Source organism: Carcharhinus amblyrhynchos, chromosome 33, assembly GCF_965287045.1.
Source record: "Carcharhinus amblyrhynchos chromosome 33, sCarAmb.v2.hapA, whole genome shotgun sequence".
NCBI classification, from domain to species: Eukaryota; Metazoa; Chordata; class Chondrichthyes; order Carcharhiniformes; family Carcharhinidae; genus Carcharhinus; species Carcharhinus amblyrhynchos.
In genome coordinates, this window is record NC_137356.1 from 9,282,393 (window position 1) to 9,307,705 (window position 25,313).

At 48.5% G+C, this 25,313-nt stretch overlaps 1 protein-coding gene across 5 annotated transcripts in view; it reads left to right on the plus strand.

The window, feature by feature from the left end:
• The window catches only part of nfixb (nuclear factor I/Xb), a 506,674-nt gene extending 481,847 nt beyond the window's left edge, over positions 1-24,827 (plus strand). For all 5 annotated transcript variants that reach the window (XM_080216733.1, XM_080216732.1, XM_080216734.1 and 2 more), the window contains one exon: positions 24,814-24,827. The gene's annotated coding sequence lies outside the window, so the exon portion shown is untranslated. The remainder of the gene's footprint in view (positions 1-24,813) is intronic.
• The last annotated feature ends 486 nt before the right edge of the window (positions 24,828-25,313 follow it).

The following is a 25,313-nucleotide window of genomic DNA, read 5'->3' on the forward strand; positions in this document are numbered from 1 at the left end:
GCTCACCCATTCTTTCTCTCTCATACCTTCCCTCCTTCCTCCTCTCTCTCCCCCTCCCCATTTCTTCACTCTGTCTCCCTCCCTCCGTCTCACGCCCTACTTCCAACTCTCTTCCTCCTCCCTCCCCTCTCTCCCCCTTCCTCATTCCTTTTCTCCCTCTTCCTCTCTCTCTCGCCCTCCTTACTTCCCACTCTCTTCCTCCTCCATCCCTCTCTCCCATTCCTTCTCTCTCTTTTCCTCTCTCTCACACCCTCCCTACTTCCCACTCCCTTCCTCTCTCTCTCTCTCCATTCACCTGTGTTGAGGTTTGTTTCATTAATGGAAATACTTCATTTTAAGATACTTCAGCCTATGTAACTAACTCTGCTTGGCTACGTTTTAAAACTCATGCTGAGTTAGCAAGAAATTGTGGCATGTTTGAAAAGTACGTAGCAATAAAGTCAGGCTTTTTATAAACAACATCTGCAAGGCCGAATTTTCCAAGCTGGAGACAGTGAGCCTGATTCTACCATCAACTTGTGCCTGTTTCTGGGCACAGAAACTTGGTAAATTCGGACGTGAGGCAAGTCACACGATCCGCGCCCACCTCCGCACCCACTCCCCCTTTACCAAAGCCCAAAAGTGCATGACATTCACGTGCATTTAAATGGATTTCATGGGCTGTGCGCCCACTCTTACCAGCGATTCCCCCTTTACCACCACGTTCACCATGGGGAGGTCTGCCGCCACTCTGCGTGTTATTGGTGTGGGGGGGAGGGGGGTCCGCTGCCACTCTGCATGTGATCAGTGGGGGGAGGAAGGTGGGGGGTAGGGGCTGCAACTGGTCTGGGTAATGGGGGGGTGGGAATAAGGGGGTCAGTTATGTTGTGGGGTTGGGGTAATGTCTGTGGGGGCTGTGTTGGGGGGAGGCATTATTCCTGTTACACCTGGCACAGGAATCATAGCAGGCAAGGGAGAGCGGACCATGGAATGGTCTGCTGACCTCGGGTGGGATATTCTGGTTTCGGGGTTAACGTGGAAAATCCCGCCCTGGTTCTCTGGATGATTTGTCCAGTGATATTTCTGCCATGTCACTGGTTTCCCTTCATCAAAGGAATGGATTTTAAGGAGCGTCTTAGCAGGAAACAGAAAGTTTCACAGAATCGTAGAATCTACATTACAGAAGGAGGCCATTTGGCCCATCGAGCCTGCACCGACCACAGTCCCACTCAGGCCCTATCCCTGTAACCCGTCACATTTGTGCTGCTAATCCCCCTGAGATTAAAGAGCAATTTAGCACGGCCAATCAACCTAACCTACACATCTTTGGACACTAAGGGGCAATTTAGCATATCCAATCCACCTAACCTGCAAATCCTCGGACAGTAAGGGACAATTTAGCAAGGCTAATCCACCTAACCTGTACATAGTTCATAGAAGTTCATAGGACCTGTACAGTACAGAGAGAGAGGCCATTTGGCCCATTGAGCCTGCACAGATCACAATCCCACCCAGGCCCTACTGCCATATCCCTACACATTTACCCACCAATCCCTCTAACCTACACCTCTCAGGACACTAAGGGCAATTTTAGCATGGCCAATCAACCTAACCTACACATCTTTGGACTGTGGGAGGAAACCAGAGCACCCCGTGGAAACCCACGCAGACACGGGGAGAATGTGCACGAGTTGGGAATCAAACCCAGGTCCATCTTTGGACGCAAGAAACAATGCTTTTCATTGTATGCTAATACATGTGACAATAATAAATCGAAATCCAATCAAAGGCGCCAGTGTTTGGGGTGGTAGGGTAGGGTGGGGGTCCGTGGAGGGAATTTGCACCAAGCCAGAATTGGAGGAACGCAGGTTTCTCGGAGAATTCCCTGTCCCTCTGCTTTTCCCTGTGTATGGCTTTGCCTCCTTGGTCCAAAGTCCAGTGAAGCGCCCTCCTAGCTTGTGAGGAGTATTCAGGCAACACCGCCTGTTGTGTTTTGCAACGGGGTCCCGTGGCTAATGTGTCCCACCTGGAACTAGTTTGTTAGGAAAACATGACCACAATGAAACAATCATACAACAGGAAGGAGGCAAGATGTCACCACCCATGTAGAGAGAACGCATGATGTTCCAATCTGGAGTTCAGCAGGCACTGGCTGATAACAGCTGTGCCGCAGTGAGAAAATGTGTTGCCGTATTTTAAGATAATCCTCTGGAAAACTCTGTGCTATCTTTTCCCCAAAAGCCCATTCACTTGCCTCCACAGTTAAAGGCTTACTCTCATAGAGTCACAGAATCCCTACAGAGCAACAGGAGGTCATTCAGCCCATCGAGCCATACTGACAACAATCCCAGGCTATCCCCATATCCCCATATATTTAACCTATTAATTCCCCAGACACTAATGGGCAATTTATCGTGGCCAATCCACCTAACCCATACATCTTTGGACCCATCTTTACCCAGACTTCTGGAGAACATTGACCACGGCAGCACATAACCCTGCCACAACAACCTCTACAAGGTATGCTGGATCATCGACACAGATACCATCATCTCACGTGAGAACACCGTCCACCAGGTACACAGCACATACTCTTGCAACTCGGCCAACACTATCTACCTGATACGCTGCAGGAAAGGGTGTCCCGAGGCATGGTACATTGGGGAGACCATGCAGACACTACGACAACGGATGAATGAACACTGCTCGACAATCACCAGGCAAGACTGTTCTGTCCCTGTTAGGGAACACTTCAGCATTCACGGGCATTCGGCCTCTGATCTTCGGGTAAGCATTCTCCAAAGCGGCCTTCACGACACACGACAGCGCAGAGTCGCTGAGCAGAGGCTGATAGCCAAGTTCCGCACACATGAGGACGGTCTCAACCAGGATCTTGGGTTCATGTTGCACCATCTGTAACCCCCATGACTTGACTGGGCTTGCAAAACCTCACTAACTGTCTCAGCTGGAGATAATACACATCTCTTTAACCTGTGCTTAACCCTCTCTCCACTCATGTTATCTGTACCTTTAAGACTTGATTACCTGTAAAGACTCGCATTCAAACCAATATTTTGTAAGTTAAGTTTATGACTTTGTATGCCCTATTTGTGAACAGAACTCCCACTCACCTGATGAAGGGGCAGCACTCCAAAAGCTAGTGGCTTAAGCTACCAGATAAACCTGTTGGACTTTAATCTGGTGTTGTGAGACTTCTTAACATCTTTGGATGCTGAGGGACAATTTAGCATGGCCAATCTACCTAACCTGTACACCTTTGGACACTAAGGGACAATTTAGCATGGCCAATACACCTAACCTGCACATCTTTGGACACTAAGACTCAATGGGCCAAATGGCCTCCTTCTGCACTGTTGGGATTCTATGATCCTATATCGAATGGAGTTTCGAAGAGTACGAGAGGATCACATAGAAACTTATAAAATTCTAACAGGGCTAGACAGGGTAGATTCAGAAAGAATGTTCCCGATGGTGTGGGGGGAGTCCAGAACTAGGGGGTCATAGTTTGAGGATAAGGGGTAAACCTTTTAGGACTGAGGTGAGGAGAAATGTCTTCACCCAGAGGGTGGAATTCACTACCGCAGAAAGTAGTTGGGGCCAAAATGTTGTGTGATTTCAAGAAGAAATTAGATATAGCTCTTGGAGCTAAAGGGATCAAGGGATATGGGGGGAAAGGGGGGGAATCAGGATATTGAATTTGATGATCAGCTATGATCAAAATGAATGGTGGAACAGGCTCGAAGGGCCAAATGGCCTACTCTTGCTTTTAGTTTCTATGTTTCTATCAAATTGTGTATCACTCGGAGTGGAGAGGGGTCATTCCCACAATTGATGTTCAAGTGGAGGAGACCCGCACTGAAGCCCAGCTCACACAGCGCCAGACAGCTGAACAATTGAAGAGAGTTTAAATCAGTCAGCAACAACTCAAGAGTGAAAAGTGGAACCTCTGTGTGTTCTGAAACCAATCCCTTCGATAGATATTTATGGGTGGCACTGTGGCACAGTGGTTAGCGCTGTTTCCTCACAGCGCCAGGGACCCAGGTTCAATTCCAGCCTCGGGTGTGTGTGGAGTTTGCATGTTCTCCCCGTGTCTGCATGGGTTTCCTCCGGGTGCTGCAGTTTCCTCCCACAGTCCAAACGATGCGCAGATTAGATGTATTGGCTGTGCTAAATTGCCCCTCCGTGCCAGGGGGATTAGCAGGGTAAATACATGGGGTTACGGAGATAGAGCCTGGTTGGGATTGTTGTCGGTGAAGGCTCGATGGGCTGAATGGCCTCTTTCTGCACTGTAGGGATTCGATGAAATCCATTCTAATTGGAAATGTTGGGTTTTTGCACCTGATCAGAGTTTGTTGCTGACAGTGTATCGGAGAGTTCCCCTTTGAGAGCAGAACCTCAGTGTGCAGTCTTCAGATTATTTTCAGATGGATAAGCAGACAGACCAGCGATCTAGATTGCAGATGTTCTTTGTGTGTGCATGTGTGTTTGTATGTGAGTGTGTGTGTATGTGTGTGTGCACATGTGTTTATGCATGTGTGTGTGTGAGGTGTGCGTGTTGTGAGCGTGAGGGTGTGTGTGTGTGAGCGTATGTGAGCATGTACGTGTGTGTGCATGTGTGTATGTGAGGTGTGCATATTTATGTGCGTGCGTGTGAGATGTGCATGCGTGAGTGCGAGGGTGTCTGTATGCGTGAGCATACGTGAGTATGTGTGAGTGTAAGCATGTGTGTGTGTATGTGTGTGAATATGAGTGTGTGCCTGTGTGTGTTAGTGGATGAGAGAGTGTGGGTGTGCATATGTGTGTGTGTGTTTGCATGTGTTTGAGTTTATGCTTGTGAATGTTTGCATGTGTGTGTGTTTGGGTGTATGTGTTTATGCGTGTGTGTGTGTGTGCATGCATGTTTGAGGGGGTGTGTGTACATGTGTGCATGTGTGCCTGTTTGTATATGTTTCTGTATGTGTGCACACATGTCTGGCCATTATCAAATTGCTGTTTGTGGGATCTTGCTGTGTACAAATTGGCTGCCATGTCTCCTACTTTAAAACCGTGACAACACTGTGAAAATACCTGATTGGTTGAGAAGCCCTGTTTGGGATATCCTGTGATTGTGGAGGGCGCTACTTAAAGGGGAGGGTTTCATTCCACAATATTCGCCTCAATGGTTGGCTCCAGAATGCTACACCAGCCAGACAGTGAAAGTGACAACTTGGCGGAGATCCAATCCATTTCAAAGTCAGTGTGAATCACAAGCTCCCTCAAAGTGCGGAGTCTGCACATTCTCCCCGTGTCTGCGTGGGTTTCCTCCGGGTGCTCCAGTTTCCTCCCACAGTCTGTTTTAGCTGCATTGGCCATGCTAAATTCTCCCTCAGTGTACCCGAACAGGCGCCAGAGTGTGGCGACTGGGGGATCAACGGACCTTTGCCTTGTCAGCTCCCCCGCCGCCACACCCGCTACGGTTCCTGTGACTGGCAGGATGTGAAGACTCTGCCCAATTGGTCGCAACATTGAATATAGGAGTTGGGACATCTTATTGAAGTTGTATAAGACATTGGTAAGGCCACACTTGGAATACTGTGTACAGTTCTGGTCACCCTATGAGAGAAAAGATCTTATTAAACTAGAAAGTGCAGAAAAGGATGCTACCGGGTCTTGATGGTTTGAGTTATAAGGAGAGGCTGGATAGACTGGGACTATTTCTCCTGGATCATAGGAGGCTTAGGGGTGATCTTAGTGAGGTCTATAAAATAATGAGGGGCACAGATCAGCTAGATAGTCAACATCTTTTCCCAAATGTGGGGGAGTTTAAAACTAGAGGGTATAGGTTTAAGGTGAGGGGGCGTAATAAGTCTTTGGAGGTAGAATTCTAACAGCAGTACACAGAGTGCTCGCAGTCAGCAGTCTATCTCCGGGGGTGCCAGAGGAACTGACACGCTCAATACAAGGCAGAGACTCTCTGATTGGTCCACCAATTGGATCCTTAATCAGGGTGTTCATATTCCAATTGGCCGATCTCAATGGCCGGATTGAAGTCATCACAAGGGGAGAGATGGAGAAGTGTCCAGTGGGGTAATTTTGTCCCATAGAGGGTAATCAGTGCCTGGAACAAGCTGCCAGAGATAGCAGTAGAGGCGGGTACAATTTTGTCTTTTGAAAAGCATTTGGACAGTCTATGGGTGAGATGGGTATAGAGGGATATGGGCCAAACACGGGCAGTTGGGGCAAGCTTAGTGGTTAAACAAAAGGGCAGCATGGACAAGTTGGGCTGAAGGGCCTTTTTCCATGTTGTAAACCTTTCTGACCATCAGGAACATGGACACAGAGACATCTGGGAGTACACGTCCACAGATCCTTACAAGTGGCAGCACAGATGGACAAGGTGATGACAGCAGATGGCATGGTTGCCTCCATTGGCCGGGGCATTGAGTATAAAAGTTGGCAAATTATGTTACAGTTATATAAAATGTTGGTTAGGCCACGTTTGGAATACTGTGTCCAATTCTGGTCACCACACTGTCAGAAGGATTTGGAGGGAGTACAGAAAAGATTTGCCAGGATGTTGCTCTTAGGCTGATTGGTGTAACAAATTGTCCCTAAATTAGACTTCCCTCAATCCTCCCCAGTAGGCGTAGACAAAGGTCATAGGTAGAGGAGGGCACTCAATGTTAAAATGGCGGCACGGGCTCGTTGGGCCGAAGGGCCTGTTTCCCGTGCTGTGTTGTTCTTTGCTGCCTAGTATGGAGGGTACTGGCTGTGGGGAGAGATTGAATGAACTGGGATTGTTCACCCTGGAAAGACAGAGGCTGAGGGACGACCTGTTAGAAGTAAAATTATGAGGGGTATGGATAGGGTGAACGGTTGGAAGCTTTTCCCCAGGGCAGCAACGACAATTATAAGGGGGGAAAGGTTCAGCGGAGATGTGTGGTGGTGGGGGGGCGGGGGGGAGGTTTTTTTCACAGAGGGTGGTGGGGGCCTGGAATGCATTGCCAAGTGAGGCAGACACGTTAGCCACATCTAAGACTTATCTGGATAGACACACATGAACAGGCGGGGAATAGAGGGATACGGGCCTAGATGGGACAAGATCATCAGAGCAGGCTTGGAGGGCCGAAGGGCCTGTTCCTGTGCTGTACACTGCCTTGCTCTTTGACCATATGGCCAGAATCTCACCGGCGCGCCCACCCCGATTCCAGGAGGGTGGGCGAGGCTCGGAGAGCGGCATTCTCAGTCGACTTTGAGCGGGATCGTCCACCCCTTTGGGCGGGCGGGCGTGCTGGTGAAAATTCCACCCGTGACTCTAATTCCGTGGGATTCTATCGACAAATCCCTGACACTTCGGGGAAGGGAAAAGCGGGTCAAGCAAAAAGCGCTCGCAGTCTAGAGTTAACGCGCTGTTGCGATTGCCCTGGGCAGATGACTCCGGTTCCAACCAGACAGTTCTCCTGTCTGCAACGGCTAAAAATCCTCCCCTCTTGAACTGTGTAAACTACTTTCACATTCTCAGCAGCATGGGGGGGGGGGGGAGCGATATTAGCCCAGCGCCACATGCCCTTGGCTGCTGAACTTTTCAACTACCTTCTCCAGGCATAAATCCTGGAGTTTTCCCGCATAGATGTTTTCTTACAAGGTCCCCCCGACCCACCCCACTCCCATCCCGGTCGATGGTTGTTATTTTTCTTTGAGAGCAGCGGGCCGGATCGATTACACTCCAGCCGGACCCCAGTGAGTTCCCCTCAGACCTGAATCGCGACCGCGCCGTTGGGTGTAACACGCAGGCCGAGAGCAGGGGCCGCACTGGGGAAAATAAATCATTCCGGGGGGGGGGGGAAACTTACACCGCGAGGCCTTCCAGCTCGCCGCTGCCCCACCGTCGTCTGAGAGGAGGGGGAGAGGAGGGTGGGGGGAGGGGGGGGAGGACTGTCGAGCTGATGTAAGAAGCTTCCTTTCTGCGCCGGCCTTGGGCCAAATTTGGGGAGGGAGGGAGGGAGAGAGGAAGGGGGGGGAGGGGATGGAGATGTGCGAGAGCCCCCCCCCCCCCCAACCTCCCCTTCCCTCGCTCCGACGTGTGGAAACCGTTGTCAGCGCGGCGTGTGTTTTGGCAGGTGAGACTTGTCTGGGCTTGACAGATAGCTCTCGGTGCCCAGAGCAACTGGAAGGCTGGGGTCACAGGAGGTTAAGAAAAGAAATCGGCTACAAAAACCTACAAATGAACCTTCCCCTGACACAATGAAATAGTTCTGTCTGGCGCAAGTACATTGATTGCAGATGTTCGGGGAGCCGCTGAGTGCCTGGAATCGGATTCCCACGTGAACCGACGCTCAGGACATGGTTTCATTCTCTCCTGGAATTGCTTAAGGGCGCGGGGAGGGATCCGGCCTCTGAGGCTGAGGCAGGGGGAGAGAGGGAGAGAGAGAGGGGGAGCGGGAGGGAGGAAGGGTGCACGCTTGACCTGACGCCCAGGCCTCACCTTCAGAGGAGGTGGGGATCAAGGAGGGTGTGGGGGAGATGGAAGGGGGAGCAGGGAGAGCCCAGGCCCAGTGTTGTTGGTCACCCGCTGCGTAGGTTCGCTGACCCTGGTTGACAAGCCAATCTTGGTGTTGGAATTTAGATAAAATGCTCCTGCCCACCTCCCCACCGGCCCACCCCACCACCACCCCAACTCCTGCACTTCCAATCTGTCATGTTTCATGTATGTTGGGCACACATGTATGTGTGTGTGAGTGTGTGTGTGTTAGTGTGACTGTGTGTGAGTGTGTGTATGGGTGCACGTGTGTGTGTGTGTGAGAGTGAGTGTGTGATTGTGAGTGGCTTTGTGAGTGCGAGTGTGTGTGGGTGCATCATGTGTGAGAGTGTGTGTGTGTGTGAATGTGTGAGGTTGTGTGTGACTGAGTGTGTGGGTGAGTGAGTGTGTGTGTGCATTTGTGGTTGTGTGAGGGAGTGTGAGTATGAGTGTGAATGTGAGTGTGCATTTGTGGCTGTCTGAGTGTGAGTCTGAGTATGTGTGAGTGAGTGTGTTTGTCTGTGTGGGTGTATGTGTGTGAGTTCACGTGTGCGTGTGTGTGTGTGTGTGAGTGTGTGTGTCTGTGTGAGTGTGTGTGTGAGTTCACGTGTGTGAATGTGTGTGTGTGTGTGAGTGTGTGTGTGTTTCTATGAGAGTGTGTGTGTGTGTGTGTGTGTGTGTGTGTGAGAGTGTCTGTGAGTGAGTGTGTCTGTGTGTGTGTCAAGTGCCAAGGAATTCATTGGATAATTGTATCTTAAATGTCTACAGCACAAAAGAGACTATTTGGCCCATTGAGACTGCTCCAACTCTCCAAAAGAGCATTGTACTCAGACCCATTCCAATAACCCATTCCCATGGCCAGTCCACCTAACCTACACATCTTTGGACACTAAGGGGCAATTTTTAAACTTTTGTGCGCATGTACGTGTGATGTTACAGGGATGGGGCCTGAGTAAGATGCACTATTGGAAAGTCAGTGCAGACTCAGTGAGTCAATGCCTCACTCTGCACTGTAAGGATTCTATGGATTCGGCCCACTAGAGCCACACTGGCTCTCTGTAGAGAGAGCATTTATTGCCCATCCCTAGTTGCCCTTGGGGGGAAGTTGAGAGTCAACCACATTTCTGTGGCTCTGGAGTCACATGTAGGCCAGACCAGGTAAGGTCAGCAGATTTCCTTCCCTAAAGGGACACTGGTGAATCAGATAGGTCTTTCCAACAATAGTTTCATGGTCATCACCAATTCTTTACTGATCCGTCAGAAGGATCTTTTCAGTTGTAGACAATAAAATTAAACAAACTTACTCCAACTTACAAATCAAAGAGAAAGGTTGAATGAAGAAACTTCATTACTCCAACACTCGAGGCCTCACCCTAGGCCATTCCAAGCTCCCCCACACCCCAGCAGCTTCTTATTTATACTCAGTCGGCTGGTTAGGTGACCATCACAACATTTTATCATTGGTTACATAGTTTACTGGGTCAGCTGACCCTTACAGCATATTACTATTGGTTGTTATGACAGAACCAATATTATCATTGGTTACATTCTAACAGTCTTAAGTCCAGAATTCAAATTCCATTTGCCGTGGTGGGATTCGAACCCCGGTCCCCAGAACTTTAGTTGAGTTTCTGGATTAATAGCCGAGCGATAATACCACTAGGCCAATGTCTTGCCACAAAAAGCTGCCAGGGCCCAGTTAGGGCCAACGTCCAGCTAGTTGCTTGCGCCCAAACAGAACACTCATTGGAATCAAGCAAATTCAGTTTCCTATCATGGGCAACTTGTAACATCTCATGCTCTGGATGTGGGCATCGCTGGGCAAAGTTGGTGATGCCCACATCCAGCCTGAGGAGGTGGTGTAGGGTGGACTTGCTGCTTGACTCATTGCAGTTGATGTGGAGAAGGTGTTTCTGTGGTGCTGTTAGGGAGGGAGTTCAAGGATTATCACCCAGCGACAGTGAAGGAATACATCTGAGGCAGGATGATACTTGGAGCAAGTTAGAAGGAGGATAGGCCATTCGGCCCTTCGAGGCTGCTCCTCCATTCATTATGATCACGGCTGATCATCAAATTCAATATTCTGATTTCCCCCCATATCCCTTGATCCCTTTAGCCCCAAGAGCTATATCTTATTTCTTCCTGAAATCACACAAAGTTTTGGCCTCAACTACTTTCTGTGGGAGTGAATACCACACATTCACCACCCTCTGGGTGAAGAAATTTCTCCTCACCTCAGTTCCAAATCAACCTAACCCACACACATCTTTTCACTAACATTGCAATGAAGTTACTGTGAAAATCCGCTAGTCGCCTCACTCCTGTTCTGGTACACTGAGGGGGAATTTAGTACCTAACCAGCACGTCTTTTGGACTGTGGGAGAAAACCAGAGCATCAGAAGGAAACCCACTCAGACACGGGGAGAATGTGCAGACTCTGCACAGACAGTGACCCAAGCCAGGAATCGAACCCGGGTCCCTGGCGCTGTGAGGCAGCAGTGCTAATCACTGTGCTGTCACTCATCCAGGCAAGTGGACAGTATTTCTTCACACACCTGACTTGCGCATTGCAGAGTCACTAATCACAGCCTCTGACCCACTCCAGTAACCGCAGCATTTATATGTGTCGTTTAGTTGTGATTCTGATCAAATGGAAACCCCTCAGCAAGTCGGTGTTGGTTTGGGTAAAAGGACCTCAGGTTATCAAGCTCACCTCTCCGGCATCATACCATATCACAAAGAGTTTTCTCCAATAAAAGGTATGTTGGTAACTTGTACTGGTGGTTCTCCAGCTAAGTCCTCCCCCTGAAAGTACATTATCTGGTCAATGTGCGCGCGCAGTGCTATATTACAATGGTCAATAACATTGATCTGTACGAATCGGCAAGGCAGCACAGTGGTTAGCACTGCTACCTCACAGCTCCAAGGACCGGAGTTCGATTCCCGGCCTTGGGTCACTGTTTGTGTGGAGTTTGCATGTTCTGCCTGTGTCATCGTGGAGTTCCTCCAGGTATTCCGGTTTTCCCCCACAGTCCAAAGATGTGCAGGTTAGGTGGATTGGCCATGTTAAATTGCCCCCTAGTGTCCAAAGATGTGTAGGTTAGTTGAACACTAAATGGCAATTTAGTACGGTCAGTTGATCTAATCTGTACATCTTTGGACACTAAGGGGCAATTTAGCATGGCCAATCCACCTGACCTGTATATCTTTGGACACTAAGGGGAAATTTAGCATGACCAATCCACCTTACCTACACATCTTTGGACACTAAGGGGCAATTTAGCATGGCCAATCCACCTAACCCGCATATTTTTGGACGCTAAGGGGTAATTTTCAGAAGGCGTTTGATAAGGTGCCGCACAAAAGGTTGTTACAGAAGGTCGAGGGACATGGAGTTGGGGGTAAGGTGTTAGCGTGGATAGGGGATTGGCTGTCAAGTAGGAGGCAGAGAGTGGGGGTCAATGGGTGCTATTCGGATTGGCGGTTGGTGACTAGTGGAGTGCCCCAGGGGTTGGTGCTGGGGCCTCAGCTATTTACCATTTATATAGATGATCTGGAGGAGGGAACCAAGTGTAAGGTGTCGAAATTTGCCAATGGCACAAAGATAAGTGGAACGGCAAATTGTGCGGACGGTGTGGAAAGTCTGCAGAGGGATCTAGATAGGCTGAGCGAGTGGGTGAGGGTCTGGCAGATGGAATACAATATTGGCAAGTGTGAGGTTATCCACTTTGGTAGGAATAATGGTAGGAAGGACTACTACTTACAGGGCGAAAAGCTGCAGCATGCTATGGTGCAGAGGGACCTGGGGGTCCTTGTGCATGAGTCGCAAAAACCCAGCCGACCGGTGCAGCAGGTGGTCAGGAAGGCAAGTGGAATGCTGGCCTTCGTAGCGAGGGGGATTGAATATAAAAGTAGAGAGGTCTTGCTGCTACTGTACAGGGCACTGGTGAGGCCGCAGCTGGAGTACTGTGTGCAGTTTTGGTCGCCGCACTTGCAAAAGGATATTTTGGCCTTGGAGGGAGTGCAGAGGAGGTTCACTAGGCTGATACCGGAGCTGAGGGGGTTGAGCTATGAGGAGAGGCTGAATAAACTAGGCTTGTACTCGTTAGAGTTTAGAAGGATGAGGGGGGATCTCATTGAGACATATAAGATGATGAAAGGGATGGATAGGGTAGAGGTGGAGAGGTTCTTCCTGCTCAGAAAGGACAACAGGACTAGAGGGCACAGCCTCAAGATAAAGGGGGGACAGTTTAGAACGGAGTTGAGGAGGAACTTCTTCACTCAAAGGGTGGTGAATCTCTGGAATTCTCTGCCCGTTGAAGAGGTGGAGGCTGGCTCGCTAAATATATTTAAGACACGGGTAGATAGGTTTTTGGTAGGCAAGGGGATTAAGGGTTATGGGGAGAGGGCGGGAAAGTGGAACTGATCCACTTCAGATCAGCCATGATCTTATTGAATGGCGGGGCAGGCTCGAAGGGCTAGATGGCCTACTCCTGCTCCTATTTCTTATGTTCTTAATTTAGCATGGCCAATCCACCTAACTTGCATGTCTTTGGACACTAAGGATCATTAGATTTTTTTTGTACTCACCTTTCTTGGAGTGAGACTTGAAGCCAGTGCTTTCAGTCTGACAGTGCTGTGGACTGAGACACAGCTGTGAAATCGCTCTACCGCAGACTGCGTTCTTGCAATGTTTGCTTAACAGATTGGGGCCATCCCCAATGGAAGAAAACAAACCAATAGCTGAAGGGACTTTTTTTTTTAATTCCCCGGTTAAAATATGAAAAGGTGACCCCTGTTTGCTCTCTGCACACTTGTAACAGCGTAGGGGTCCGACTGTATTATCAAACCTGCTGGCATTCCTCGGGTCAGATGCACGACGCAAACCCTGATCTTCTGAGATTAGTTTTGAAGTGCAGTGGATTCTGAACACATTTGGAGTCAGATTATGCTGTGAGTTATTTACCACATGGCTGGATCATCACACCTGGTCATCGGTTAGTTCTGCAGGGAGTTAGTCTGATAGGTTCGCCAGCAGCGACCAAGTATGCATATTGTAAATTGTGGAACACTAAAGGGTGATCTAACTGAGATGTTTAAAATGATTAAAGATTTCGCAAGTCCAGACCAAGTCTCAGAAGAAGAACTAGGAATGAAGTCGAGACACGTTGTACACTGGTGAATATTTTTAACTTGAAAAAAAGCAAATTACTGGAATCTGAAACCAAAGGAGAAAACACTGGAAAATCTTGGCAGGTCTGGCAGCATCTGCATGGAGAGAAAAAAGCTGACGTTTCGAGGCCAGATGACTCTTTGTCAAAGACCAAAGCCCAGCTGTGACAAAGGGTCACCCACTCTCGCAATATCAGCTCTTTTCTCTCCGCACAGATGCTGCCAGACCTGCTGAGATTTTCCAGCGCTTTCTCCTTTGGGCTGATTCTCTGTCCTGCGAACGGTTTTTGACGCTGGCCCGAATGGGTTCGTAACTGAGACGGTTAGATCTTGGGTGCACAGCAACAGCGGGCAACCTGCAACCCTGGGGGAATCGCACGTAGTCCATCTGAGTGTGGCCCCACAAGGCATTTTATTGACCGCTACCCATGTGCAGGGCAACGTGTGCCCATGTGAGTAGAATAGGATCCCAACAGTGCAGAAGGGTGCCATTTGGCCTATCGAGTCTGCACCAACCAGCCCTTATTTCCGTAACCTCGCACATTTACCCTGCTAATCCCCCTGATAGTAGGGTCAATCTAGCATGGCCAATCAACCTAACCTGCATATCTTTGGACACTAAGAGGTAATTTAGCAATGCCAATCACCTAACTTACACATTTTTGGACACTAAGGGGCAATTTAGCATGGTCAATCCAGCTAAACTGCACATGTTTGGACATTAAGGGGCAATTTAGCATGGCCAATCCACCTAACCTGTACATCTTTGGACACTAACGGACAATTTAGCATGGCCAATCCACCTAACCTACACATCTTTGGACACTAAGGGGCAATTTAGCATGGCCAATCCACCTAACCTACACATCTTTGGACACTAAGGGGTAATTTAGCATGGCCAATCCACCTAACCTACACATCTTTGGACACTAAGTGGCAATTTAGCATGGCCAATCCACTTAACCTGCACATCTTTGGACTGTGGGTGGAAACCGGAGCACCCGGAGAAAGACGATACTTTAGCTGTAGCCAGCTTGAGTATAGACAACACTTTAACCCAGAGTACTCAATTTCCAAGCTTTAATAACTTGTACACAAGGCAAGCAAAGTATTGTTGGGTGTTCTGTTGATTCATACAGATAATTAGCAGTTATAGTTAATTACAGCAAATGGGAATTGAGCAACTTCTAATCCTTCATTTGCATACATATCCACCAATTATAGCATAGCCTTTTCTCCTCTCTCATCCCACAGAAAACCATCTCCATGCCAATCTTTCATTAGCGTAAAATGCCCCCACATCTTGCTATTGGGTAATTGTCATGGTAACTTATTCTTTGTTTATCCTGTGTCCTATATTGGAATGTGGTGTTTATGGAACAAGGTTTTTGGATTTAGTTGGTTATCTTGAGTATGTAAGTACGGGCCTCACTGATGGCCTCACTGAAGGCCTTGGTTGGCTAATAATCATTTTCCATCACTTGACAATTTTTTTTGGCAAATACGGAACTTTAATTTCCGTAATTGTTTGTGACCTAACTTCCACAGGGTTACCACATTCTGCTGAGTCCCATCCGTGTAGTTTTTAATCCTATGGGTGTGACTGAAGAGATTCATAAGTAAAGCGAGGGCGAGTGAAGTGAGGTGTGTGTTGACTGCTCACAACATTGACTATGAGAGCCGTGCACTCCCTCTGTGTCCAAAACGTCAATATTTCTTTTGTTTGCAAAAAGTTTAAAGTTTATTTATTAGTGTCACAAGTCAACTTACATTAACACTGCAATGAAGTTACTGTGAAAATCCCCCAGTTGCCACACTCCGGCGCCTTTTCGGGTACACTGAGGGAGCTTTTAGCACAGCCAATGCGCCCTAACCAGCATGTCTTTCCGACTGTGGGAGGAAACTGGAGCACCGGGAGGAAACCCATGCAGATACAGGGAGAACGTGCAAACTCCACACAGACAGTGACTCAAACCGAGAATCGAACCCGGGTCTCTGGAGCTGTGAAGGAGCAATGCTACCCATCGTGCGAACGTGCCACTCCAGAAGGAGGCCATTCGACCCACCGGGTCTGCACCAACCACAATCCCATCTATGCCCTGTTCCCTTAACCCCGCATATTTACCCTGCTAATCCCCCAACACTATGGTCAATTTATCACGGGCAATCTACCAAACCAGCACATCTTTGGACTGTGGGAGGAAACCAGAGTACCCAGAGGAAACCCACGCAGACACGGGAAGAATGTGCAGACTCCACACAGACAGTCACCCAAGCCGGGAATCAAACCCAGGTCCCTGGCGCTGTGAGGCAGCAGTGCTAACCAGTGTGCTACTGGTGGCCCTGTTGGGTGGTGGTATATTTATATACAAAGGAAAGCGAGGCTGAGAAATTCATCCCCCACTGAGCAAACTTGCTGCAACCTCACAAGCCCCCCCCCGTGTGTGACTGTCAGGAAGGAGAGTCCACAAGTCAGGCTTACATTAACACTGCAATGAAGTTACTGTGAAATTCCCCTAGTCACCACAGGGCGACTCACAGGGCTCAACCTGGGAGTCAAACGAGGTATTGGGGCACCCTTGCGAAACTTCTAGACTCTATGTAATTAGAGACATTAGTAATTAGAAAGGTGGCACAGTAGCACAGTGGTTAGAACTACTGCCTCACAGCGCCAGGAACCTGAGTTCAATTCCCGGCTTGGGTCACTGAGTGTGTGGAGTTCGTACATTGTCTCCGTGTCTGTGTGGGTTTCCTCCGGGTGCTCCGGTTTCCTCCCACAGTCCGAAAGACGTGCTGGTTAGGGTGTATTGACCTGAATGGATGCCGGAGTGTGGCGACTAGGGGAATTTCACAGTAACTTCATTGCAGTGTTAATGTAAGCCTGACTTGTGACTAATAAATAAACTTAACTTTACACTTCCTTCAATAACCCAGGTGAGGTAGGGGCAGCACGGTGGCACAATGGTTAGCACTACTGCCTCACAGTTCCAGGGACCCAGGTTCGAATCCTTGCTTGGGTCACTGTCTGTGTGGAGTTTGCACATCGCCTCCGTGTCTGCGTGGGTTTCCTCCGGGTGCTCCTGTTTCCCCCCACACTCTGAAAGTCATGCTGGTTAGGGTGCATTGGCCGTGCTAAATCCTCCCTCAGCGTCCCCGAACAGGTGCCGGAATGTGGCGACGAGGGGGATTTCACAGTAACTTCATTGCAGTGTTAACGTAAGCTTTGCTTGTGACTAATAAATAAAGTTTACATTTCCTTCAACAACCCAGGTGAGACGGTGGCAGAGTGGTTAGCACTGCTGCCTCACAGCACCAGGGACCCGGGTTCGAATCCCGGCTTGGTCTGTGCGGAGTTTGCACATCCTCCCCATGTCTGCCTGGGTTTCCTTTGGTTGCTTATGGTACAAGAGTACGAGACCCCAGTTGTGTGCAGAGCAGGAGCAAGAATCCCGGAGTATTGCTGGAAACAGGAACAGTGCGGCGCTCAGTTATTGCTGCCGTGTAATTTTATTCCCATAATGCGCATTGCAGATTAGGCAGCCTGGGTTATTGAAGGAAATATCTCCAATTACATGGAGTCTCGTAATGGTCGGCCGCAGTTGCCTCCGCTTGGCCTGTGTACACTGAAGCAATAGAATGGATCCTCCAGGGATCGCTCCCCTCCAGCTGAGCCTGCCCCAGCTCTGCCAAGATAAACACCGCGATCAGGAGTTCAGAGGTCAGCAAAGGTTACTTCTCTTTCCGTGGCTCGGAAAGAATTTGGTGCCTCCGGGAGCCGGCGGGGCAGGTAGGTCCGGAGCCAGGGATCGGATTTGGCCTCCAACCCCACCACCCCCGCCCCCCCCAACCACCTTTCCCTCCCTCTCCCTCCCCCCGCCTCACCTCTCCACACACAGCCCTGCCTCTCTTGGTGGTCAAAAAAAGGCCACCTGTGTATACAGAACCGATGCATCCCTCCCACACAACGTGCCGCAGATTCCCCTAGCCGAGAAGGATTAAAGTCTGGAAAAGCTTGTTGGGGGGGGGGGATCCTTAGCCCACCCTCCCAGGCTGATAAAGCAATGGCAAGTGATGATGGTGGGAAGAATGACCTGCTCCCCCCCAACCCCTTGTCAGCAACGGAGAGGACGCGTTTCTACATTAACCATTACAAACTACATCCCACATTAAACAGATGCCAATTCTCATGTTCCCTTTGCAAATTTCCTCCAAGTTACAGCTGATAGTCCCACTGAGTCCTCATTCTCCGGCCTTGTTAGACGGCACACTTAATGAGTGATTCTTGCCCTCATTTCTCGTTGGCTAGATCCCTCCAGCTGTTTCCTCTTCCCTCTGTTTTACGTAGGAGGTCTGGTGCGACGGATTAGCGCCCCTGTCTCTGAACTAGAAGCTCCAGGTTCGAGTCCCAACCCAGGGCTTGAAGGCCAAAAAGGTTGAGTGTCAACCTGCGAACCCTTCCAAACACGCCAATGGTTGACGCTAAGAACAGGAGGAGCCATTCAGTGACAATGATCTTTCTCTACACCCTCGCTATGACTGTAACACTACATTCTGCACTTTCTCATTTCCTTCCCTATGAACAGTATGCTTTGCCTGGATAACATGCAAGAAACAATACTTTTCACTGCATGTTAATACATGTGACAAGAATAAATCAAATCAAATCAAATTTAAAAAAAAAGGGCAAGATAACTGGTACCAACTAAATTAGAAAGAGCGCAGAAAAGATTTACTAGGATGGCTACCGGGATGGATTGAGTTATAAGGAGAGGCTGGATTGACTGGGATTTTTTTCCCTGGGGGCTGAGGGGTGATCTTACAGAGATCTATAAAATAATGAGTGGCATGGGTCAGCTAGATAGGCAATATCTTTTCCCAAACGTAGGGGAGACTAAAATTAGAGAGCATAGGTTTAAGAGGGGAGAGATACAAAAGGGTCCAGAGGAGAAATTTTTTCACTCAGAGAGTGGTGAGTGTGTGGAATAAGAAGTAGTAGTAGAGATGGATATAATTTTCTTTGAAAGAGCATTTAGACAGTTACATGAGTAAGATGGGTGTAGAGGGATATGGGCCAAATGCGGGCAACTGGAACTATTTTAGTAGTTAAAAACTGGGCAGCATGGACAAGTTGGGCTGAAGGGCCTGCTACCATGTTGTAAACTTCTATGACGCTACGATCTCTGAACTCTCTCTCCATAGCTCCGAACTACAACTAAAAGCGTTATGTTGGCACAGCAACTTGTAGTCCCTGAGTGAACTGTGATACCGTCTTCTCCACTCTGCCATTTGTACATTTCCAAGTTATGAATATCTTTTTTTTATTCTTTTGTGGGACATGGGCATCGCTGGCTGGGCCAGCATTCATTACCCATCCCTAGTTGTCTGAGGGCAGTTGAGAATCAACCACATTGCTGTGCCCCTGGAGTCACATGTAGGCCAGACCCGGTAAGGACAGCAGATTTCCTTCCCTGAAGGACATTAGTTTTAAAGTTTATTTATTAGTGTCGCGAGTAGGTTTACATTAACACTGCGATGAAGTTACTGTGAAAATCCCCTAGTCCCCACACTCCTGTGCAGGTACACTGAGGGAGAATTTAGCACGGCCAATGCACCCTAACCAGCACGTCTTTCAGACTGTGGGAGGAAACTGGAGCACCTGGAGGAAACCCACGTGGACATGGTGAGAATGTGCAGACTCTGCACAGTGACCGAAGCCAGGAATTGAACACATGTCCCTGGCGCTGTGAAGCAGCAGTGCTAACCACTGTGCCACCAAATGAATCAGATGGGTTTTTCCAACAATCAATAATGTTTTATGGTCATCAGTAGATTCTTATTTCCAGGTATTTTTTTATTGAAGTCAAATTCCACTATCTGGGATTGGAACACTGGTCCCCAGAACGTTAGCTGAGTTTGTGGATTAATAGTCTAACGATTGGGTGGGATTGTGGTCAGTACAGACTCGCTGGGCCGAATGGTCTCTTTCTGCATTGTGGGGATTCTATGATTTTTCTAAACCCCAGAGCCCAGGCACCATTTATCCCGTTGGGCTGTTGGTTCCTGGGGTGAGCACTGTTGACCATGCAGTACACCCTCGGTGCTGCACTAGAGCACTGGCTTTGCTTAGAGGGCTCAGATCTCTCAAGTGGAACTCACGCACATCAAAGGAACACTGCAACGAATGCTCGCAAGCCTATCATCCCACCTTGGATGACACGGGGCGAGCTTGTCCATCACGCTTTTGATTTGGCAAGTGGAGGGAGGGGGACGGGGGGGGGAAACACAAGACAGGAAACAGTGACAGGAAGTTTTGTGCAAATAACATAAAGACACAGTTGTGATGTACTGGGAGATTTCTTCAAAAAACAAAACACACCAAAGTTGCAGCTGCTTAATGAAGCTGACAATAGAGATTTAATATTCAGTTAGAAAACCTTTAACCGTTGAATAACTTAACCCATGTTCACTTAACGGCAGTGGAGAGAGAGAGTAGGGCCAGCACATTCCCATCCAGTCAGGATATTCCCTCGACAGAGCTATGACAAAGGATCATCCAAACTTGAAAGATTGCCTTGATTCTCTCTTAGACTGGGGTAAACACAGTAAGAAGTCTCACAACACCAGGTTAAAGTTAATAAGTTTAAACCTGTTGGACTTTAACCTGGTGTTAATTCTCTCTCCACAGAGGCTATTAGATCTGCTGAGATTTTCCAGTATTTTCTGTCTTTGTTTACTTAGCACCAGTTAATCTGATTTGATTTGTTATTGTCACATGTATTGGGATACAGTGAAAAGTATTGCTTCTCTGCGCGCCATGCTGACAAAGCATACCATTCATAGAGCACAGAGGGGAGAAGGAAAGGAAAGGGTGCCAAATGTAGTGTTACAGTCACAGCTAGTGTGTAGAGAAAGATCAGATTAACATCAGGTAGGTCCATTCAAAAGTCTGATGGCAGCAGGGAAGAAACTGTTCTTGAGTCGGTTGTTATGTGATCTCAGACTTCTGTATCTTTTTCCCCGTCAGAAAAAGGTGGAAGAGAGAATGTCTGGGATGCGTGGGGTCCTTGAATAAATACACTGGCTACTTTGCCGAGGCAGTGGGAAACGTAAACAGAGTCAATGGATGGGAGGCTGGTTTGAATGGCGGACTGGGTTTCATTCACGACCCTTTGTGGTTTCTTGCAGCCTTGGTTAGAGCAGGAGCCATACCAAGCTGTGATACACCTGGAACTGTATGGACTTTGCACATTCTCCCCATGTCTGCGTGAGCTTCCTCCAGTTCCCTCCCACAGTCAAAAATCCTAAAGATGTGTGGGTTAGGCGGATTGGCCGTGCTAAGTTGTCTCTGAGTGTTAGGGGTAGTCGCTTGAGGTTATGGGGATAGGGCCTGGATGAGGTTGTGGGCTTGATGGGCCGAATAGCCTCCTTCTGCACTGTTAGGATTCTATCGTTCTATGGAAAGGACGCTTTCGATGGTGCGTCTCTAAGAATTGCTGGGAGCCGTGGGGTGGAAGGGACATTAGTCAAGCATTTCCCTGTGGCTGATGCTGCTTTGCTGGGATACATCAGTCCCGCCATCCCCGGAATCAGGCTGATAAAACTTTGCTGCACTCCCTCGAGGGCAAGAACATCCTTCCTCAGAAAAGGGGACCAAAACTGCACACAATACTCTGGGCCTCACCAACGCCCTGTACGGTTGTAATAAACCCTTGATCCCCAGTTGGGACCTCTGGTGTTCACCATAAGCTCGTGTTAATTATTCGTTTACATATATGTACGGTAAAAGTGTAGTCCCTTCACAGTATTAAATATTCAATACCTGACTTGGTCATGTTGCAGCGAGGGGCTCCTATGGAATTAGAAATGTAACATTGACATCTTGCCCAGAAGTTAACATGTTCGAGTTAGCATGCTGAAACTCGACGGAATAATTCACTTTGGCGGTAGGTATTGGTGAGGAACACCCGTTGACCTGGGGAGAGAATGTTTATTCCAACAGAATCAAGGCAAGTAACGTCTGGAGTTTAATGAGTCTGGGAAAGTTAAAGACAGGAGTGAATGATAAAAAGCGTAAGATAAATTCTTCTAGATACTTAAAACCCAGACGATCCCAATGGAGCCCCGTCACTTTAAACTTGACAGGTTTTATATTTTGAGTTAGACTTCACTCCTCGCTCCCCCCTTCCCTCCCTTTTTCCAGATATCTTGTTGGGCTTTTGTTCAAAAGGTTAACACATTCTCTCAGGTATCCATTCACCTGCTCTTTGGGCTGTTTTGCTTGAGCCTGGGTTTGGGGCTATCTAAATTCAGTGGCAGCTAGTCTTGCCTCTGACCACGAGACCGTAGAACGTAGGAGGAAAAGGAGGCCATTCGGCCTGTCAAAACTTATTCCGCCATTCGATGAGATCATGACTGATCTGATGTGATAGACCTCAACTCCACTTTCCTGTCTTATCCCCATAACCCTCCATTCCCTCACTGATCTGTCTATCTCAGCCTTGAATACATTGAACCCAGCCTCTACAGCCCTTTGCGGTAAAGAATTCCACAGGTTCACTCCCCTCTGAGAAAATAAATTCCTCCTCCTCTCCATCTTGGAAGATTCTGCCTTTAAGGCTTACACCACGCCCTGAACCTATGGCCTAGGTCAATCATAAAATCCTTACAGTGCAGAAGGAGGCCACTTGACCCATCGAACCTGCACTGACAACAAGCCCACCCAGGCCCTATCCCCATATATTTAACCTGTTTGTCACCCTGACACTAAGGAGCAATTTAGCCTGGCCGATTAAACTAACCCGCACATCTTTGGATGTGGGGAGGAAGGGTGGAGCCAGAGCACCCGGAGAAAACCCACGCAGACATGGGGAGAATGTGCAAACCCCATACAGACAGTGACCCAAGACCGGATTTGAACCCGGGTCCCTGGTGCTGTGGGGCAGCAGTGCTAACCACTGTGCCACAGGGCCACCCCTATTTGATGGGTGCCACGCTGTAAGGCCCTTCAGGTTAATGTGAGTTGGTTTAGTTTATTTATTCGTGTCACAGGTAGGCTTACATTAACACTGTATGAAGTTACTGTGAAAATCCCCTAGTTGCCACACTCTGGTGGCTGTTCGGGTACACTGAGGGAGAATTTAGCACAGCCAATGCACCCTAACCAGCACATCTTACGGACTGTGGGAGGAAACCGGATCACCCGGAGGAAACCCACGCAGACACGGGGAGAATGTACAAACTCCACACGAACAGTGAGCCAAGACGGGAATCGAACCTAGGGACTGTCATCTAGGATGAGGGAGGATGCACGGAGTCCATGAAGAATAGGTCGTTCTCCCAGTGCTCTGGCTAATATCGCTCCCTCAATCAGCACAACCAAAAGGCAGGTTAACTGATCATTCATCTCAGTGCTGTTTGCTATTCTTGCGATTTGTCTGCTATGCTTGTCTACATTCCAAGAGTATTTCCTGTGGGACATCTCAGAGAGGTGAAAGACATTACATGAACGTTAAAAAAATGATATATCTCTCTCCAGAGATGCCAGAGACGAGAGAGAGAGAGAGATAGAGAGAGACGGATGAAGACATGATCACTTCATTAATTTGGGCTGGTCTAGTTCATACCCAGGTCTCTGGTGTACCAAGAAGTAACGAGTTTTCTTGCCCACAGTAATGCCAACCGCAATCTACGCCAACGAGACATGGGAGAGAATAGCTAAGGCGTCAAGACGTCAAGTCTGATGTTGGCAGGGAAGAAGCTCGGTTGGTACATGTCCTCAGACTTTTATATCTGTTTCCTGACGGAAGAATGTGGAAGAAAGAATGTCCGGGGGTGTGTGTGGGGTCCTTGATTTTGCCAGCTGCTTTTCTGGAGGCAGTGGGAAGTGTGGATGGAGTCAATGGATGGGAGGCTGGTTTGAATGATGGACTGGGCTGTGTTTACAGCTCTTAAGATTCAGTTTAAATTTTTTATGAGTGTCACAAGTACGGCTTACATTAAAACTGCAATGAAGTTACTGTGAAAATCCCCTAGTCGCCACACTCCGGCGCCTGTTTGGGTACACTGAGGGAAAATTTAGCACAGCCAATGCACCCAACCAGCACGTCATTGGACACTAAGGGCCAATTTAGTATGATCAATCCACATAACTCATGCACCTGGACAAAAGGGGCAATTTAGCATGGCCAATCCACCTAACCCACACATCTTTGGACATTAAGGAGCAATTTAACATGACCAATGCACCTAACCAGCATGTCTTTGGACACAAAGGGGCAAGTTAAGTATCGCCAATCTATCTAATATATACGCCTTTGTATACTAACGGGCAATTTAGCACAGCCAATCCACCTAACCCGCTCATCTTTGGACACTAAGGGGCAATTTAGCATGGCCAATCCACCTAACCCGCTCATCTTTGGACACTAAGGGGCAATTTAGCATGGCCAATCCACCTAACCTGCACATCTTTGGACGCTTAAAGAACAATGTAGCATGGTCAATCTACCTAACTCACACATCTTTGGACATTAAGGAGCAATTTAGCACGGCCAATCCACCTAACCAGCACATATTTGGATACGAAGGGGCAATTAGCATGGCCAATCCACCTAACCCGCACATCTTTGGACACTAAGGGGCAATTTAGCATGGCCAATCTATCAAACCTGCTCATCTTTGGATCCCAAGGGTCAATTTAGCATGACCAATCCACCTAACCAGCACATATTTGGATATGAAGGGGCAATTAGCATGGCCAATCCATTTAACCTGCACATCTTTGGACACTAAGGGGCAATTTAGCATGGCCAATCCACCTAACCAGCATGTCTCTCGGACTGTGGGAGGAAACCGGAGCACCCGGAGGAAACTCACGCAGACACGGGGGAGAATGTGCAAACTCCACACAGGCAATGACCCAATCCAGGAATCGAACTCGGGTCCCTGGCGCTTTGAGGCAGCAGCGCTAACCACTGTGCTGCCCACGTTAATGGGCGATTGAAAACATTGGCCCAGATGTGCAGCGCAGCAGTCTTTAAGTTGTTCATATTTTCCCTTCATGCCGAACTTCCATGCTGAAGCTTCCTGAGAAAGCAGAGTGGATCTGGAGGCAAGCGAAACATGGGCTACAAATTGTGTCACACAAAGAGGAAGAAAGCTACATCTCTTGGCCAACTTAAACAAATTAAATAGCTCCCCCCACCCCACCCCCAAACTGTTTAACTTCTACCGTTGGTCAGAGGGTGCAGTGGTGAAGGTTTTTTTTTCCCCGACCTCCTTTCCCATCTGAGAGATTAGGATTGGAAGCAAAATATTATTCCACTTGAAGAAAAATAAGCCTGGTTTATTTTTACACTGGCCAAGATGAAAGTTCTGATGAATCATGCAGAGCTCTCGAAATGATGGAATGTGTCCGGAGCGAGCGCTCGTCTGAAGCAAGCTCTTCCTAAAGCTGTCCACACACCTCCAGCTGGTGAGAACCTACTTTATGGTTGGCAGAGTTCTGCGTTCCACATCCTCACCGCCGGCCGGGTATCAGGATACAAGGTGACACATGCTGGATTGTATATCTTAGCATAACACTCAGCTACGCCACTTTCTCTGCTTCCTCAGTTCCCCCGCTCTCTCAGGAGGCAAAGGAAAT